Raw genomic sequence first — 17,383 nt, forward strand, 5'->3', positions numbered from 1 at the left:
AATGTTCTTTCTCTCTCTCTCTCTCTCTCTATATATATATATATATATATATATATATATATATATATATATATATATATATATATATATATATATATATATATATATATATATATATAGGTGCGGATCCAGGATATGATCAAGGAAGGGGCTAAACCATAGTTTGCATCTTTATCCAGTGTAAAGCAGAATTGAAGCTCATTTCATTCAGTGTATACCTGAGCGTTAAGGGAGGATATTACAGCCCCTACAGCCCTTCCCTTGGATGTGGCGGATCCAGGACAAAGGAAGGGCAAAGGAAGGGCTAAACCCATAGTTTGCAGCTTTATCCAGTGTAAAGCAGGATTGAAGCCTATTTTGCCCAGTGTATACCTGAGCGTCAAAGGGGGGCTTGGATCCGCCCCTACTAGATAAAGATGCGGTGTTACCAACACAAAATAAAATTGTATTTTCTCAAATTGCACTATGTAAGGTATTACCTATTTTTAATCTAGATATTTAAATAAAACCACAATACCACATACGTGATTCAGTGTAACAAAGGACAATATAGTACCACAAGGTGACCAGACGTCCCGTTTTAGCCGAGACAGTCCCTTATTTTCACCCTTTGTCCCGTTTATTTCTGATTCTCAAACGGGACGCCTAGATGTCCCGTTTTAAGCAAACATGACCCAGGTGTCCCGTAATTATTATTCAAAATATAAATGGTCAATGCTAATTCTACACTCTTCCTTACCAACACTCATTGGCAAGATTCAGCCGTGCCTAGGACTTCTGAATATTCAAATGAGAATTGAGTGTTCTGTGGTTCAAGTTTGAATTGAGTGGGAATTCCGAGTGTGGAAGTAATTAAAAGTATTGTTGGGTTGTACTTAAGTTAGAAACGCTGTGTTATCATTCTTACTTGTGTATTTTGTGAATTGAAATCACTGCTGAGTCCCAAAATGCAATGTGGAAGTCACCCCCCGTCCCCCCGTCGCCGATTCGTATGCGTCCCGTTTTTGGAAGTAAAAGTTCTGGTCACCTTGCAGTACCAGTAATATCAACATTTTGGAATTCTCTAATAACTCAAATAGCATAGACGGTGCAATGCACATCATCTGTATCTTAGCGTCGAATACTATGATCTTGGTATAATGTATTTCGAATGAATGAAGGAACAGAGATACAAGAAATGGAAAATTTAACTTTTTCTAAAGACTTTACTTCGAAAACGTGCTGACATATCACGTCTCATCATGTAGATGCTTCCAAAAGACTTAAGTGATCATAATGTCATTTACAACAATTGTTATTTCAAACCGTTTCAGAGATACCGAACACTTGGATAGTGATTGTTATACTGCTTAAAATAACTATTTGTGTTAATTTTTTATAATGATTGTTGCTCTTGTTTGCTTCTATAACATTACAACAATAGTTTTTGGTGGTTTTAATTACAAGTCGCAGTTCCATTATTTTAAGCAGTATTGCCAACTTAAATAAATTGCTAAATATTATTCTAAATATAGTGCAAATAACGTAGCTACACTGCAAAATATTTTAAAATAACTCGTAATTTGTTTTATGGTGCAAGAATGTTTTCAAAACACGACGTTTTTCATAATTTTTATAATGTTAATGTTAATGTCAAAGATTTGGTTCCAGCAATACATGTAAATGCAAATTGTAACTGAAATTAAATGCACCGTAACTGACAACTTTTCAGTAACACTAGTTGTTCCCTTAAGCCTTATGCCTGATGTACACAAATCCATGCTTATTTAAAAGTTCTAATTACACCCTAGTTATATTTCTATTGTTTTAGTTTGACCACCGACCACCTCAAACTCGACCACCGACCACCTCCATACCATATAGCTATATGCAATTATTCAAGGACTTACAGTTAGTGACACACATTGTGTTGATTTATTTGTTTGGTTTGTTTTAGTTTAACGCCCCACGTTATGCTAAGGCGTCTAAAGGAGACGTGGAGCTAATGATTATAATGGAATTCGAACCACTACGGTCGTTCAACTGTACCCCTACCGGAAATCGAATTCGGGACCACGTGAACCGAAGTCAAGCGTGCTAGCCGCAAGACCAAATGGAGGTCCTCACATTGTGTTGATTTAAATAATTGAGTCAGGGTTGTGAGATTTGAAGATCAAAACCTAGCGTGTCTGTGCTCCAAAAGTAGCGGATTTGAACTATTTGTAGGCCAAATATACAGGGTGTTTTAAAACAAAACCACAACGTTTGGAAAGTGATTCCTCACACCAAAATAAGATGAAAAGTACAGACCAACCTGGATGCACAAATGCTTCCTTTCGGAGTTATAGGCTGCCGAAAACATGAAAAAATGAACTTTAAAGGTCCATAGGTCCAAAACTGAGACCTACCGTAGTCGGCTCAAGACTTTACTTAGGAACCAATATTCTATGTGCTCTATCCAAAAATACATGTTTCAGAATCCTAAGTTACGCAACAATTTTTGCACAGGCAATTTGGTTACGGCTATAATCTGAAGTACTCACTAACTACCTCTATAAAAATTGTTGCGGAAGTACTGCAGGATTCTGAAACATGTATTTTTGGATAAAGCACATATTAGTTCCTTACTAAAGTCTTGACCTGACTACGGTAGGCTCCATAGTTTTGGAATTATGGGCCTTTAAAGTTAATTTTTTCATGTTTTCGGCAGCCTATAACTCCGAAAGGAAGCATTTGTGCACCCAGGCTGGACTGTACTTTTCGTCTTATTTTGGTGTTAGGAATCACCTCCCAAACGTTGTCGGTGTTATTTTGAAACACCCTGTATACAGTAGAAATGAATTATTTGGCAACTAATGACTGGTACTAATAAAATAATTTTTAACATGGGCTGGAAAATGTGCTGGACATATTGCAAGAAATTATGATCGATGGACAAAAACAATTCTAGACAGGATACCACGAGATAGAACAGCCTAGGAAACGTCCTTATACAAGAAGGTTTGACGAAATCAAGAACAACTGGGGAGTAACCTGAAAAAGAATTGCTCAAGATACACAGTTGTGGAGAAGACTTGGTAAGACCTTCATCCAGCAGTGGATTGATAATGGTTGATTATGATTATGGTTATGATTTTATTATATCTAGACCTCAGAGATAAACTAAACAAAGTCATAATTTCGTAATTTTACAGTAGAAGCGAAAAACCGGTTCCTTAAGTAAGAGCTATAGTATACTACTATTTTTTTCAAACTATACTAAGTAGTTACAAAGTAATAGGATGCTTTTAGACTTACATTATTACACCGGTAGAAAGAACATAGTCTATTAAAAAAGTATTGTTAACTCAATTTCGACCAAAAAGTGACTAAGCATAGTTTACCTCTAAAGTTCATAATGTATATATCTCATATATATCGTATATATAACTTTTACTAGGTACAGTAATGTAGGGTAAAAAACGGATCCAAAATTTAACGAAATTCGTACAGCGAAAAAAAAAATATTTTTGATCCTTCGTATTGCAGCAAAACTACGAAAATTAATACAAAAGAAAACTAGAAAGTTAAGAATCACTTGTTTTGCCATGACAGAGAAAATAGATACATATAGCTCGAATTACCTATATACTTATATAATATGTATGTCCATGTTTCGCAAGTAATTTTCAATCAATATAATAAAATGTTATAGCACTGGATATAGACCCTATGCTTATATAATACATTACGACCTTACGAACTTGTATAAGAAACAGAATGTACTTAAAGTGAGACGCGAACTATACGAAACATCGGACTTTGAATCTAATTTGTTTGGTGATCCAACCCGAAACCAGAGATAACAAAGATGAGTGTCGTAGCTCCCACCACAAAGTTAAAGTGTCAATTAAACACTGTTATGTGAAATGGTAATAAAGCATTTGGTCAATTTGAAACAAAATATATTGTAGTGATAATTTACTCTATTTGTTAAGATAATGAACGTTATATTCTGTTTTTAAAATGACAGTCAAATCAGAATGTATTCGATGATAACTGAGAAGTTGTAAAATTTCAATTTCGCTACGATTAAACACATTCGTGCTGCTACTTTTTGCGTTATCTGTTAGGAGGTATTGATCAATTCTGATTCAAAGGAAGGAAATAAACTACTGTATAGTACTAGAGTTAATTTAATAGAGTTTAATTGTATAGGCAGTACTGAGGCTATTTGAAACAAAATCTATTGCTGAAAGTGAACTATGGGTTACTATTAGGGTTTTATCCCAGGTATGTTATACCCACTGATGATTGAACCTGGAACACACGCATAGAAAGCATTAGCGCCTGCAAATTAGCTACAAGAGGCAGGGGCGGATCCAGGACTGACTTCTGGGGGGGGGGGCGGTGGGTTGTCATACTGCTACTTTTAAGGGCTCCAAACTTTGGGATGGGTTTTATTTATATATATAAAATAAGAAATGTTCCTCTTCTGGGGGGGCAATCGCCCCGATTGCCCCCCCTGGATCCGCCCCTGACAAGAGATACATCATATCATAATTTTAAGTCAAGAATGAAGACAAAAAATAAGAAGCGGAAACGACAGACTGTACGATAATAATACTTTCAAAATTTTAATTTCACACTATTTATTTCGAGACTTTCGAGACGAGACCGAGACTTGACCATCGAGACCGAGACCGAGATCGAGACAAGCATCTGTTGACCGAGACGAGACCGAGACCGAGACGGCAATTTTTGACTCGAGACGAGATCGAGACCGAGACCGCTACTTATCAACCAAGACGAGACCGAGACTGTACAAAGTCTCGTCTCGTCTCGTCTCGATACCATCCCTACAGCTGAAGTATCCTCACCGGAGATGCTCGCTTTCCTCCCCAAACTATGCTCAGTATAACTCCAAATTTCTTCGGAATGATCGATGTAAACTATTCAGTTTTGGTCATTTCTACTTACCACCTAATTAACACTATTTTCAATGTTGTTTAGTTGAACTATATTATTATGACTACGGTTGTTACTTGCAACTGTACTTTCGTACACTTCAGTTCGTGATCGTTCGTGAATTTGAATGTACTAATTGCGTAAACAAAGCCACATATGGATTTATAAATGTTCTTAACGGTTTGCCAAGAAAAAGTAAACAAATAGCTTCTTCCACCATACTTGGCAAAGTTCGGACATGTCATAGGCATCCTCTACATTTGTATCGATTATCATCTTATTTTAATTTTTGTTATAACATGTTATTACATTTTCCAGTGTACTCTTTGTTAGCACATGGTCTTCATTCCCTAGTAGGTTGTGTGTATGTAATTCAAAAGTTGGATTTAATTTGTGATAATTAGCATAGTAATCACTGCCCTTTACAGTTTACAGAAATGAACTTTTGAAACTGTACTCAAAATCTGAGAAATAGGTATTCTCTCGTAAGTATATATTAACGTACACGTTGGGGATACGTTTCTAGTAAGCAGACATATTAGTGAAGGTCATTTTTAGGTGAATAAGCGCATAATTGAAGATTTGTTTCAGCATTTGTTAATACGACTGGTTCTCCGTGTCATTGTCCGTGTCTGTATAGGCCTAAGCATTTCAACTGGAGCGGTTTTTCAAAAAATTAACCCTTCATTTTCCCATCTTTCTTTTCGCTGTAAAGTTTGCTGTCCACGCTAATAATGCTGCCTGAAAAACTTTATTTGAATAACGTAGCCTATAGTGAATCTACTCATCTGCAACCTAACAGTAAAGTAATTGAAAGTGTTGACTTCGTGAGCCCCATCACGGAATCGATATTTGGAGGGAAAAAAGTCGTGAAGAGCGGAGCTTTAGTCTTGGTTCAGACGTGCAGAAAAGTCTGTTGCGGACCCGCGCGAGCCGGAAATACATTGTTTTTTATCATTCATGCCACATGTGCAGACTTTCCCGCACGACTCTGCAGCGGGCCCGCACATTGAGTTGCGGGGACTGCTGGCTCGCAGCGAGTCCGCACAGGTGTAGCGGGTCGGAAAACCATTGCTGGCAATGAGTCAAGCCAAACGTGCAGACTTTCCCGCGCCCGCAGAAATGGAAAGCGAAGAACTGAATGAAGAACTATTCATTAACGAAATACAAAACTATCACGAGATATGGAATTTAAAGTGCGAAATGTATAGAGATAGAAAAAAACAACCGGGATGCATAGAATAAGGTGTGTGAGCCTTATGTGAGAAATTTAATGTAAAAACAGAAGGAGAAAAAAACAGCATTGGTATGTATTATTATTACCTTTCAATGTAAAAATCTAATATTCATGTAGTATTTACACTTGATTTTCGTCGAGAGTCCCTTTCCAGCAGCGAGGCTATGAATACTTTTTTGTGATAACAATAAACAAATACGCTTGGAGAACAAGCCTTTATTGTTAATACAGTTTCTTTGATAAGATTTCTTGTCACTCACTCCGGAATGAACCGACTGTTTATAACGTACGTTGCATTATACTTTAGGTCAAGGTCACGTGATATATAGCCTCTGTGCTCAAAAAGGACGCTGAAGTCCAAAACAACCATCAACATAATAGCAGAACAGAAAAGAAAGAAAAAACATCGTTCTTCGGCTGACAATTGTTGTCTTTATTTGTTAGAGTACTATTTTTTTTTAAATAGAGTTAACACGAAAATTGTTGAACATCAGGGCACTCATGTGGTTAAAAAATAAAAAGCATGCTGGATATGTAACAGACATATTTGTGTTTCTCGTACAATTCATAATATTGTGCACGTCGTTGCTATTCTACAGATAACAACTGAATGTTTTCTTACATAAAGAACAACTTAAAGTTATCTTGCCATAGAACTCTACCTACTGTATCTCGCTTACAAAATAATCAGCCCATCTGTTTCTGCTTCCGTTTGCTGAATTGCCTCCTTGTTGTGTGCTACACGTATTGGGGATTTCCTCAAAACCTTCTATCGTTAAATGTCACAATTATAAAAATGTTTCAGAAACGAGATGAGAAATTCCTCTTCTCGTGAACAACACTAAAGAAAACTGAAATATTCTTGCCAAATGTTACATTTCTAGTTGTAATGTTATGCCCTGAGAGATTATAAGCTCCTAACTTTTAATCTTCTATGAGATGGTGATGATGATGACCATTATTATTATTATTATTATTATTATTATTATTATTATTATTATTATTATTATTATTCGTGAAGATTTGATAGCTCAAGTATTGAAACATCCGAGTATTCAAATATCAGAAGAAAATAAAACGTGTGTCATCGCGGATCAATCGCCACCAAAATCCTAACGTAGAAGAAATGTACTGGTCGTTCGTGGATGTAATTCAATTCGACTACCTTCAAATCACGGACGTCGTTAGCGGGAGGGTCGGAGGTTCGCGTCCTCCCCAGACTTTAGTCAAATATATTTAAAGAAACTATACTATTTTGTATATGTAACTTTCGTCAGAAAGAGGATTTTGATTTTGATTCATCCGACTCCCCCGGATTAAAAAGCTAACAACGCCAGTGTTCAGATTACTGGTCTAGCTCCTTGACCACTTAACCACGATTACTACGCAGTAATTGATTTGTCTTTAGTTTGTTTACGAGTATAATACACGCTCCGTATTTGATTCAAAATAAAGGAGTTTTGTATTTTGTTTTTAAGAAATCTGTAATGTTGACAATTTAGTGAAAACTGTAAGGTTCCGCATGTCTACACGTCATGCAATAACCACATGTGAAGTATATGTGTTAGTAATAAATAAAAACAAACAGACGACGGTATCGAAGAGGAGTCGATCACCATCGCCAACAATCGGAAGGACGAGAATCAACGAAGGAAGCCGACAAGACAGGATAAAAAGGACCTGCACGCCTCGACCAACATCAATCTTCCCGGATTGATCGAAACACCTAAAACCCCTCTCACAACGCTTGGTCACCGAGAGGTACCATCCTTATACCCACGACGCTTGGTCACCGGGTTCTTTTCCTGTTTCTCACGACGCACGATCACCGAGAGAGTGATACCTAATCTACACTCCTCTCACGACGCTTGGTCACCGAGAGTACCTCACCTCAAAGCCCACGACACTTGGTCACCGGGCTCCTATCTAATCTTACCTAAATATTAGTGGAATTTCTTATTATAATTTGTGTACATAAACTTTTTATAATAAAAAGGCGAAGGGAAAAGTCCAAATCTCGAGTACATTTTATTGCTCTACACAAGAAATTTCACATGGTAGATGCGTCGGCGTCTATTTACAGACAATAAAAGGACTTTCCTACGGGTCGCTCTTTTTATTAACGGAAACACGGACTTAAAAACTTTTTAACAATACAGTGTAAGTGTTACTAAAAGCAGGATCATATAAAAGATAGTATCCGTATTATTATAAATACTCTTAACGGTAGATTGATTCGTTACGGGCTGGCAGGTATTTATGCCGACAACTAGATCTGGGAAAAATATATATAAAGAAGGTGATAACAATATGGCAGAATCAGGCTCCCGTATACCTCTTAACATTCCTCACTTAAATAGATATTCTGGTCACAGTTTAGATGACCCCGACGATTTTTCATGCTGTTTGATCATTTGGCTTTATTTCAGGCTTGGACCCCCGAAAAGAAGAAAGAAATTATTCTTATGTATCTGCAGGACGTAGCTCTCGACTTTGTCTTACAATTGCAAAATCTGAATCAATTCGACACACTAAATTACGAACAAGTGAAAACCAAATTAATTTATCTGTCCCGCCCAAATATACCAGCGTATAAGGCGGAATTAGAAATTTTCCAAATTCAACAAAACGAAAGTGAATCGGTCGATTCATATTTCTTAAGAAAATTGAGGGCTATCAGACAGCTGATGCCAGAAGCTTCAGAGGAACAGAAAATTCATTTTCGTTCGTTAGGACTACAAAGAAATTTGCTGCAAATGTTAGCTTTAGAATCCTTTCCAACAATTCAGCGGCTGCAGGATCGACTTCATGAATTGGAAAAAGCTCAGGATCATGCAGAATAGGAATTATGTAGAATTGTCACAGGCAATTCATTCTTTAATCGGCCAACCTAACCGCCCATCATCACTCCCTTTGTACGACCATTATAGCCAAACGAATCCTAATTCATACTTACTAACCTATATGCAACAGCCAACTTCCCAATCATTGCCTTCCGCACCTCCATTACAGAATATTTCCCCTCCACAGACAACTTCCTCTGCACCTGAAGTTTCGAATCCGCACCCCCACCAAAGACAAAACACGCCCTCACAACCTCCTCACACGGACCTTACCAAATTAGCTAATCAAATGGCCGAGTTATCGTTACTGGTGGAACAGAATGCCATGAAGACCAATTATAGGCGTAACAACGGACGAAAAGCGGATGCGAAGAATACCAACAAAGGAAATGAAATAACGATGGTAGAAAAAAGAACCATTTTGTAAAAAGCGACAAAATATCAGTCTGCTCAATTTGTTACAAGAAGAACCACGGAGCATCCACGTGTTGGAATAATCCAAAAAATTCCAACCAGGGAAACGCATAGATGGGCTCGCAGGCCAAAGTCAAGCATCGCTGGCCATTTTAGAAAAGTCGGCGCGGGCCACACAGACACCACCACAATTAAAATGTGATAGCAATCAAGAAGAGCAGGCAACAGCGGAAACTTTTAAGAACACGGACACCAATTTTTTCACCCAGACGACCAATAATAAACATCGAGAACTTGTTAAGCTGGGAATAGAAAATAATAAACTATTGCTCAATATTAATGTGAATGCAAACAGTCTACCAGCTATAATAGATACGGGTTCTAGTCTTAGTCTATGGTCAAGACGGGAGGTACCCCCAAAATGTACGCTAATACCATTTCAAACTCGTATCAAGGGCACTGCCAACAAAGTTCTAACTTTAAAAGAAATAGCTTTAATTAAATTTAAAATTGGCAACATCACCTTCTTCCATTACTTCCGCATCATAGATGCTGACTTTAATCCGATTTTTGGGAATGACATTCTTACAAGACTTTTCTCTCAAATAGACTTGGAGAATAAATCCATATCATTATATACACAACCTAGGAAACCTACGTTTCCAGTGGAAAAACAAGAATCGGAAGAAATGTCACGAGACATTACTCACTTGCAAAGGAATGCAAACGTCATCACAGCAAGTAAAGTTTCGATTCCGGCAAAATCACATTTCTACTTCCCTGTATCGATTCAAAGAGAAACAATTCATGACGCTACATTTTATATTACTCCACTATAATCATTATTAGACCGATACGGCTTACAGGCAATGACCATGAGAGTACCGAGTAACGACCTTACGTTACTAATTTCCAATCCTACGGCACGAATAATAACGCTAAATAAAGGTACACCAGTGGCGTATACAGAGGAGGGCGTGGAAGAATTTTCATTTAGAATAGAAGAAGACGAAAAGAAAGCGCATCAATTTCGTACTCAAGAAGAGATAAAGGAAAGATTAAGACAAACCGCTAAAACTTTTAACATTAACCTTTTTTATATAAATCCGGATTTACCGGAATACCAGCGAATAACTGTAACCAACTTCTTGTACAAATACAGGGATGTGTTTTCATACAGCCCAGAAGATATAGGTTATTTTAGAGGATATGAACACAAAATTCGTATAGATAAAAGTGCGTCATCCCATCACCGTTTCCCACCAATTCCATTAGGGATAAGAGATCAAATTGATAAGCAGATACAACAGCTGTTAGATGCAAAAATCATAACGGAGACACAGACTAGTAATTTCTCCTCGCCTTTAATTGCGATCAAAAAGCCAAACAGTTCAGATTTCAGGCTTGTGCTGAATCTCCAGGCATGCAATACCTATACCAAATATTTAAGCATATCGTTTCAAAATACAGAGGACGTTTCGCAGGTTTTAAAAGGGAAAAAGTTAATTTCAACCTTGGGCATTTCGCAGTCATATTTTCAGATAAAATTGCATCCAGAAAGCACTAAATACATGACTTTCAAGGTAAATCATACACGCAAAACCTATAAATTCCTTAGATGCGTAATGGGCCATTGTTTCTCTTCCCAATCTTTAACTATAGTAATTAAAATGCTACTAGACGGCTTACCTAAGCGCATAACCAATTTTGCAGATGACATCATAATCGGTTCTTATACGTGGGAACAACAACTCTCAGATTTGGAGCTTTTATTTCAAAAATTAAGGAAACACGACTTCCGAGCCAACCCTAAGAAGACGCACCTATTATATAGAGAACTCCCAGTACTAGGATTCCTCGTATCCGGAGAGAAGATAAGCATCTCACCAAAAATCGCAAAGAAGATAAAGAATTTTAAAAAGCCGACTACCAAATGCATACTGAAGAGCTTTATTGGCCTATGTTCTTATTTATGAAGTCATATCAAGGACTTCACGACCAAGATAGAACCTTTCCAGCAGCTTCTTACTAAAAATGCCAAATTTAAATGGACCGAAAAACATGACGAATTATTTGAGAAGCTGAAAGAAGACATTTTGAAAGCCCATTCTCTCTATCATTTCGACGAAAAGCTAGACATAAGGCTGTACACAGACGCATCCTTTCACCAGATCGGAGGGCTATTAGCCTATTATGACCACAAAACTAACAAAGAAAGAATCGTTTCCTATTGTAGTAGACGTCTCACAAAAACTGAGACCAAGAGCTCAGTCTGGCAGAAAGAACTATACGCTATTATATATACATTACGCAAATTTAGATATTTCTTACTCAATCGTAAATTTAAATTGTTTACAGATGCAAAATGTCTAACCTCTTTGCGTACTCACCCGGACAGAGTAGGAAAATACACTCGCTATAGACTTTTCTTAGCTGACTATAATTTCGATATCTGCCACATCGAAGGAAAGAAACATCCGGCTGACATCATCAGCCGCTTAGAGCAGAATATTAGTGATACCTCAGAACCCATGGACCCACATCAGGCAATCGAAGATCTACATGCATACAGATCCAATTCTCTAGAGGAACCCATTCTCCAAATAGAATACTCAGGATCTTTGAAGAACTTACGAGAACAGCAGCGTAAGGATGACGCATACGCTGATAATTATAACAGTTTTAAAAGGGGGAGAACCAGCAAAATGTTCCACCACGAGGACAGCCAAGTATTTTCTATTAAAAGATAACATATTGTATCGTACACAAAAACATCCAGAACTTGGGCTACTTCATCTTTTGTGCATCCCGAAAAGCTTGGCAGAACATTGGTTCGAGTCTATTCATAAAGACCCGTCAGCTCCCCATTTTGGGATTTCGAAGACATATAAAACTATCCTTAACAAATACTACATGCCAAACATGAAATCATACTTGGCATTTAGAATCAAGAACTATAGGGAGTGCCCACTATTGAAAAAACTACCCAAAAAAGACAGGGAGAACTCCTTCACCACCCGATTGGTCATATAGGAGAACGATGGATGTTGGACGGCTTAGGACCTTATCCCCACAAAGAAGGGAAACCAAAATATGTTTTAGTCGCCATCGTAACAAGTACACGTTATATAGTGACGAAGGCTGTTAATGGGATTACGGCAGACACAATTGAACAATTCTTATTGGAAGAAATAATTCTGAAATTCGGCGCCTTTCGTTTCCTTCATCTGGACATACATCCTGTGCACAGAACCAAGAAACTTCAAAAACTAACAGAGATATATAACTTTGAATTTAAGTTTTGCCCTGTTTTCAACCACCAAGACATAGGATTAGTCGAAGTCATGAACAAAACACTGCAGAATTCCTTAAAAATTTTCGTCCAACAAAATCACGAAACATGGCCAAAGTTATTACCTCATATTACTTTTGGTTTAAATAGTTTCGCTCAATTAGGAACAAAGAAATCCAGCTTCTTTCTCATGTTTTGATACGAACCTAGGAAATCAGTGATTGCAAACTACAGATTACCCCTCAGCTACAGCTTGAACGAGACCAACTCGTAAAACTTCGAGAAAGGACACGGCATAACTTACTGAAGGCTCACGTACAACAAAAGAAATATTTTGATAAAAGACGTAAACAACAAGCTTTTCACACTGGAGATACAGTACTCATTTATTTTCCCTTTCGAAGAGTCATCACAATTGACCGCTAGATGCTGCGGACCGGCTACAATAATCTCAAAACTAAACAATAATCTCTATCGAGTTCGCATGCCCAATAACTTCAGGGATAGAGAACAGAATATCTCTATCGATAGAATCAAAGTTTAGCATGATGGCGAGGAACACATACCACACGAGGAAAATGCAGAACGCAGCGAATAAGATGACGAACCGAACAGAAAGAAGAAGACCGAAAAAAAAGAGATTATCATCATCTCAGCAGATATAAACGAGCGACATGCAAAGCGCACTCTTCATGTTTCAGCGGCAGACAAAGAAGAAAAAAGACAAAGAAATAAAACATGGAACAGAAGAAAGCAAGATACACCATATGATACAGCTAACTATTTGAAGTGACCAAATCTAGTACATACCTTAGTATTCAAATCGCAAGCGATCCCTTATCTTTTTTTTTTTCACTCTTATAAATCGTAAGCAACCTGCATTCTGCCATTTAAAACAAGCTTCCATACATACAATTTCCTTCAGTGTACAAAATTGCAAGCCAGCATTTTCTTTCCGCTTCGAGCGAACGAACTTCACTTCTACGACATTTTTATTTTCGCTTCCCTGTTGCGTATCATATAACTGTCACTAACATATTGACCTAGATATACAGAGTGTTCAGACAATCAGGACCTTTGTTTGGCAACCTTTTTTCCGGCGTGACTACAATTATCAAAGTACTGACTTTAACAGTTCTCTAAGTGTGTTCTGTAATCTATTAACTAGTACTAGCCAGAACTAGACCAATATTAGAAACTTTTCTATAATCGCACTCTTTGACGTGCGAACTTCATAAAATATACTACGGACATTACCATCAGTGACGTAGTTATAACTACAGTATTAACTGTACTCACCAGAGCTTCGACAGCCTCTCCTTTGAGGGAGATGACGTAATATAGGGATCCTGCTTAGATTAAGAGGACAAACTGTCAGTGCTCCAACTTCAACTTTCATTTAAAATTTCTTTATGTGATAATATCTCTAACAGTGATATCAGTGACCAGTGCTTTTAACTTTGATTTTGTGTTCCAGTGGTATAGTGCATTTACAGTGTATACTGTGCCCAATATGCAGATTCCACATGCTGGCACAAACACAAAAAAATAATCCAGTGGCTTATTTTTTTCTACGCCCCGGGGGTGTAAGGTTCCGCATGTCTACACGTCATGCAATAACCACGTGTGAACTACACGTGTTAGTAATAAATAAATACAAACAGACGACGGTACCGAAGAGGAGTCGATCACCATCGCCAACAGTCGGAAGGACGAGAATCAACGAAGGAAGCCGACAAGACAGGATAAAAAGGACCTGCACGCCTCGGCCAATATCAATCTTCCCGGATTGATCGAAACACCTAAAACCCCTTTCAGGACGCTTAGTCACTGAGAGGTACCCATCCTTATACCCACAACGCTTGGTATACCGGGTTCCTTTCCTGTTTCTCACGACGCACGGTCACCGAGAGAGAGATACCTAATCTACACCCCTCTCACGATGCTTGGTCACCGAGAGTACCTCACCTCAAAGCCCACGACGCTTGGTCACCGGGCTCCTATCTAATCTTACCTAAATATTAGTGGAATTTGTGTACATAAACTTTTTATAATAAAAAGGCGAAAGAAAAGTCCAAATCCCAAGTATTTGGTCTAGGAATTAATTCGTGCGGGTGGACAAGAGATGGCGCAACGAACGGAGCGTCCCACAGTTCCGTGTATCCACACATGTGTTGCAAACCCCTTTCATCGCGTATCGTTCGTAGTATAGGGCAGTGGATTAAAGCGTCAACAACACCAGTTTGTAGTTAAGTGAACATGGCGCAATTTGTGCCTGATAAAGTGTTTTTGCGGGGTGTCCTGCTGCATTACTTTAACATGCAGAAAAGTGCGACTGAAAGTCATCGTATTTTGGTGGAAGTGTATGGTGACCATGCTCTAGCTGAGCGAACGTGTCAGAAGTGGTTTGCACGGTTTAGAAGTGGTGATTTCGGCTTGGCAGACCAAGAGCGAGCTGGACAGCCAAAAAAATTTCAAGACGAAGAATTGACAGCATTGCTCGAGCAGGATTCGTGTCAAACGCAGGAACAACTTGCAGCAGCATTAGGCGTTGATCAAACAACAGTCTCCAAACGCTTGAAAGCCATGGGAATGATTGAAAAGATGTCACATTGGGTTCCACATGAATTGAAAGACAGAGACGTTGAAAGACGAAAAACCATTTGCGAATTGCTGCTTCAACGACAGAGCAGAAAGGGGTTTCTGCATCGAATTATTACGGGTGATGAGAAGTGGATCCATTACGAGAACCCTAAACGAAAAAAGGCCGGGATGAAACCAGGTGAACCAGGTCCATCACAACCAAAACGAGATATTCACTGTGCAAAGGTTATGCTGTGCATATGGTGGGATATGAAAGGTGTGGTGTACTATGAGCTGCTGCAACCGGGTGAAACTATGAATGGAGAACGTTATCGACGACAATTAATGCGTTTGAAGCAAACTCTGGCCAGAACACGACCAGAATGGGAGAACAGACATGATAAACTTATTGTTCAACATGATAACGCTCGCCCACATGTCGCAAAACCGGTCAAAACCTATTTAGAAAATGTCGGATGGGAAGTTTTACCCCACCCGCCGTATTCACCAGATGTTGCTCCTTCGGACTACTACTTGTTCGATTGCATGAACAACGATTTGATTGGACAGCGGTTTACTTCTTCAGAAGATATCGAAACATGGGTCTCTGACTGGATCGCTTCCAAGGATGAGGACTTCTTTCGCCACGGAATCCGTACATTGCCTGACAGATGGGCGAAAGTGGTGGCTAGCGATGGACAATATTTTTCTTAAGGTATTTATGTATTTTGTGTTTGTACTACAGCTTCAATGTGTGCGTACCAACCGCACGAATTAATTCCTAGACCAAATACATTTTATTGCTCTATCCAAGAAATTTTACAATACAGTGATATAATGCACTCCGATCCTGTGTTTTGCCAATCAATATGACTATTAACAAGCTACTGTTTTGAGCGAACAGTAAACGCTCTTTATTTAGAAAAGCCGGGAGAGGTAACGATTTAGATGAGTGGTTAGAGTTGTAGTTTTTTCTAATCTGTTCGCCCGGGTTCGATTCCCGTCTTCGCCCTTTAACCTTTTTAAAGTTTTTTTTTTAATTACAAGGCTGAGCTCAAGTTGGATGCTGTTAAATGAAAGATAATCTCCAGTGGAGAAATTCAGTGATGATGTAATCCTGAAAATAAAGGAAAGAAAATGAATGTAGAAAACGAGTTACAGAGTTAAATCTGTGAATGGCTCTATATTTGATATTATCTGTTAATATCGTGCATTTTTAAGTTGTTTATTGATACTATATCATCCCCTTTTCTCCTTGTGTCTTAATGTGTAAAATGGTATCGCGGGAGTTGGTCAAATATCCATTCCACTTCTTCGTAAAAACTGTCTTTTATATCGTCATCCTTATCTTCAGTTGGGATATGTACATTTAAAACAATAATATCGCACCACCGTCCCTTGAGAGTAATAAAAGAAAGTCTGTCAGTAACAAATTCAACCCGTTTAATTGCTGGTAATATACGTTTATGAACGAAAAACCCTGTTCCTAACTGGTGATTTTTATTTTCTTCCCCGTAAAAGAACGTAAAATTTCCGGAATTCACAGATCCATTTCCTTACCACCTAACTTCCTGAACTCCTACTACGTCCATCCTGTATTTTACGGATTTTAACGCGCCTGCGCTATAAAGACTCCTAATATTCCATGTTCCAAATCTCATGTCCATTTTCTTTTGCTGAGGTCGTGCCAAGTTATCAGTCCTTGTCCGAGGCTTTTGTGAATATTTCTGAACAAGTGCTTTTTTTTTATATAGGATGAGGTTGTTAGCCCTACCCAAACTCCCAAGCTGGAGGACCACTCCTAGTTGGCTGTCCGCGACTGCTTATGCAGTATATTCGCAGCTAACCTCTATATCTAGAGGCCTTCTCCTCGATCCTTAACCTAAGGACGCGCCATGCCGTGGTGACAGGAACCCACGTTACACGGTTTCACTGTCGAGATACATTTATTAACCTCCTTATTATAAAAATGGTTAACACAGTGAGTTGGAGGCAATGAACCAGAACCACGCTTCAATTTAGACAAACTATTTAACAGCCTCATGTTTGAAAAACCAAATACTAAGCCAAATCCAAATTCATACCAAA

General features: G+C 38.3%; 1 protein-coding gene across 2 annotated transcripts in view; it reads right to left on the reverse strand.

The window, feature by feature from the left end:
- The window catches only part of LOC145684748 (uncharacterized), a 1,464,901-nt gene that overhangs the window by 1,286,930 nt on the left and 160,588 nt on the right, over positions 1-17,383 (reverse strand). The window lies entirely within an intron of this gene.

This window comes from Thermobia domestica, chromosome 5 (assembly GCF_964235325.1).
Source record: "Thermobia domestica chromosome 5, izTheDome1.hap1.1, whole genome shotgun sequence".
In the NCBI taxonomy this organism is placed as follows: domain Eukaryota; kingdom Metazoa; phylum Arthropoda; class Insecta; order Zygentoma; family Lepismatidae; genus Thermobia; species Thermobia domestica.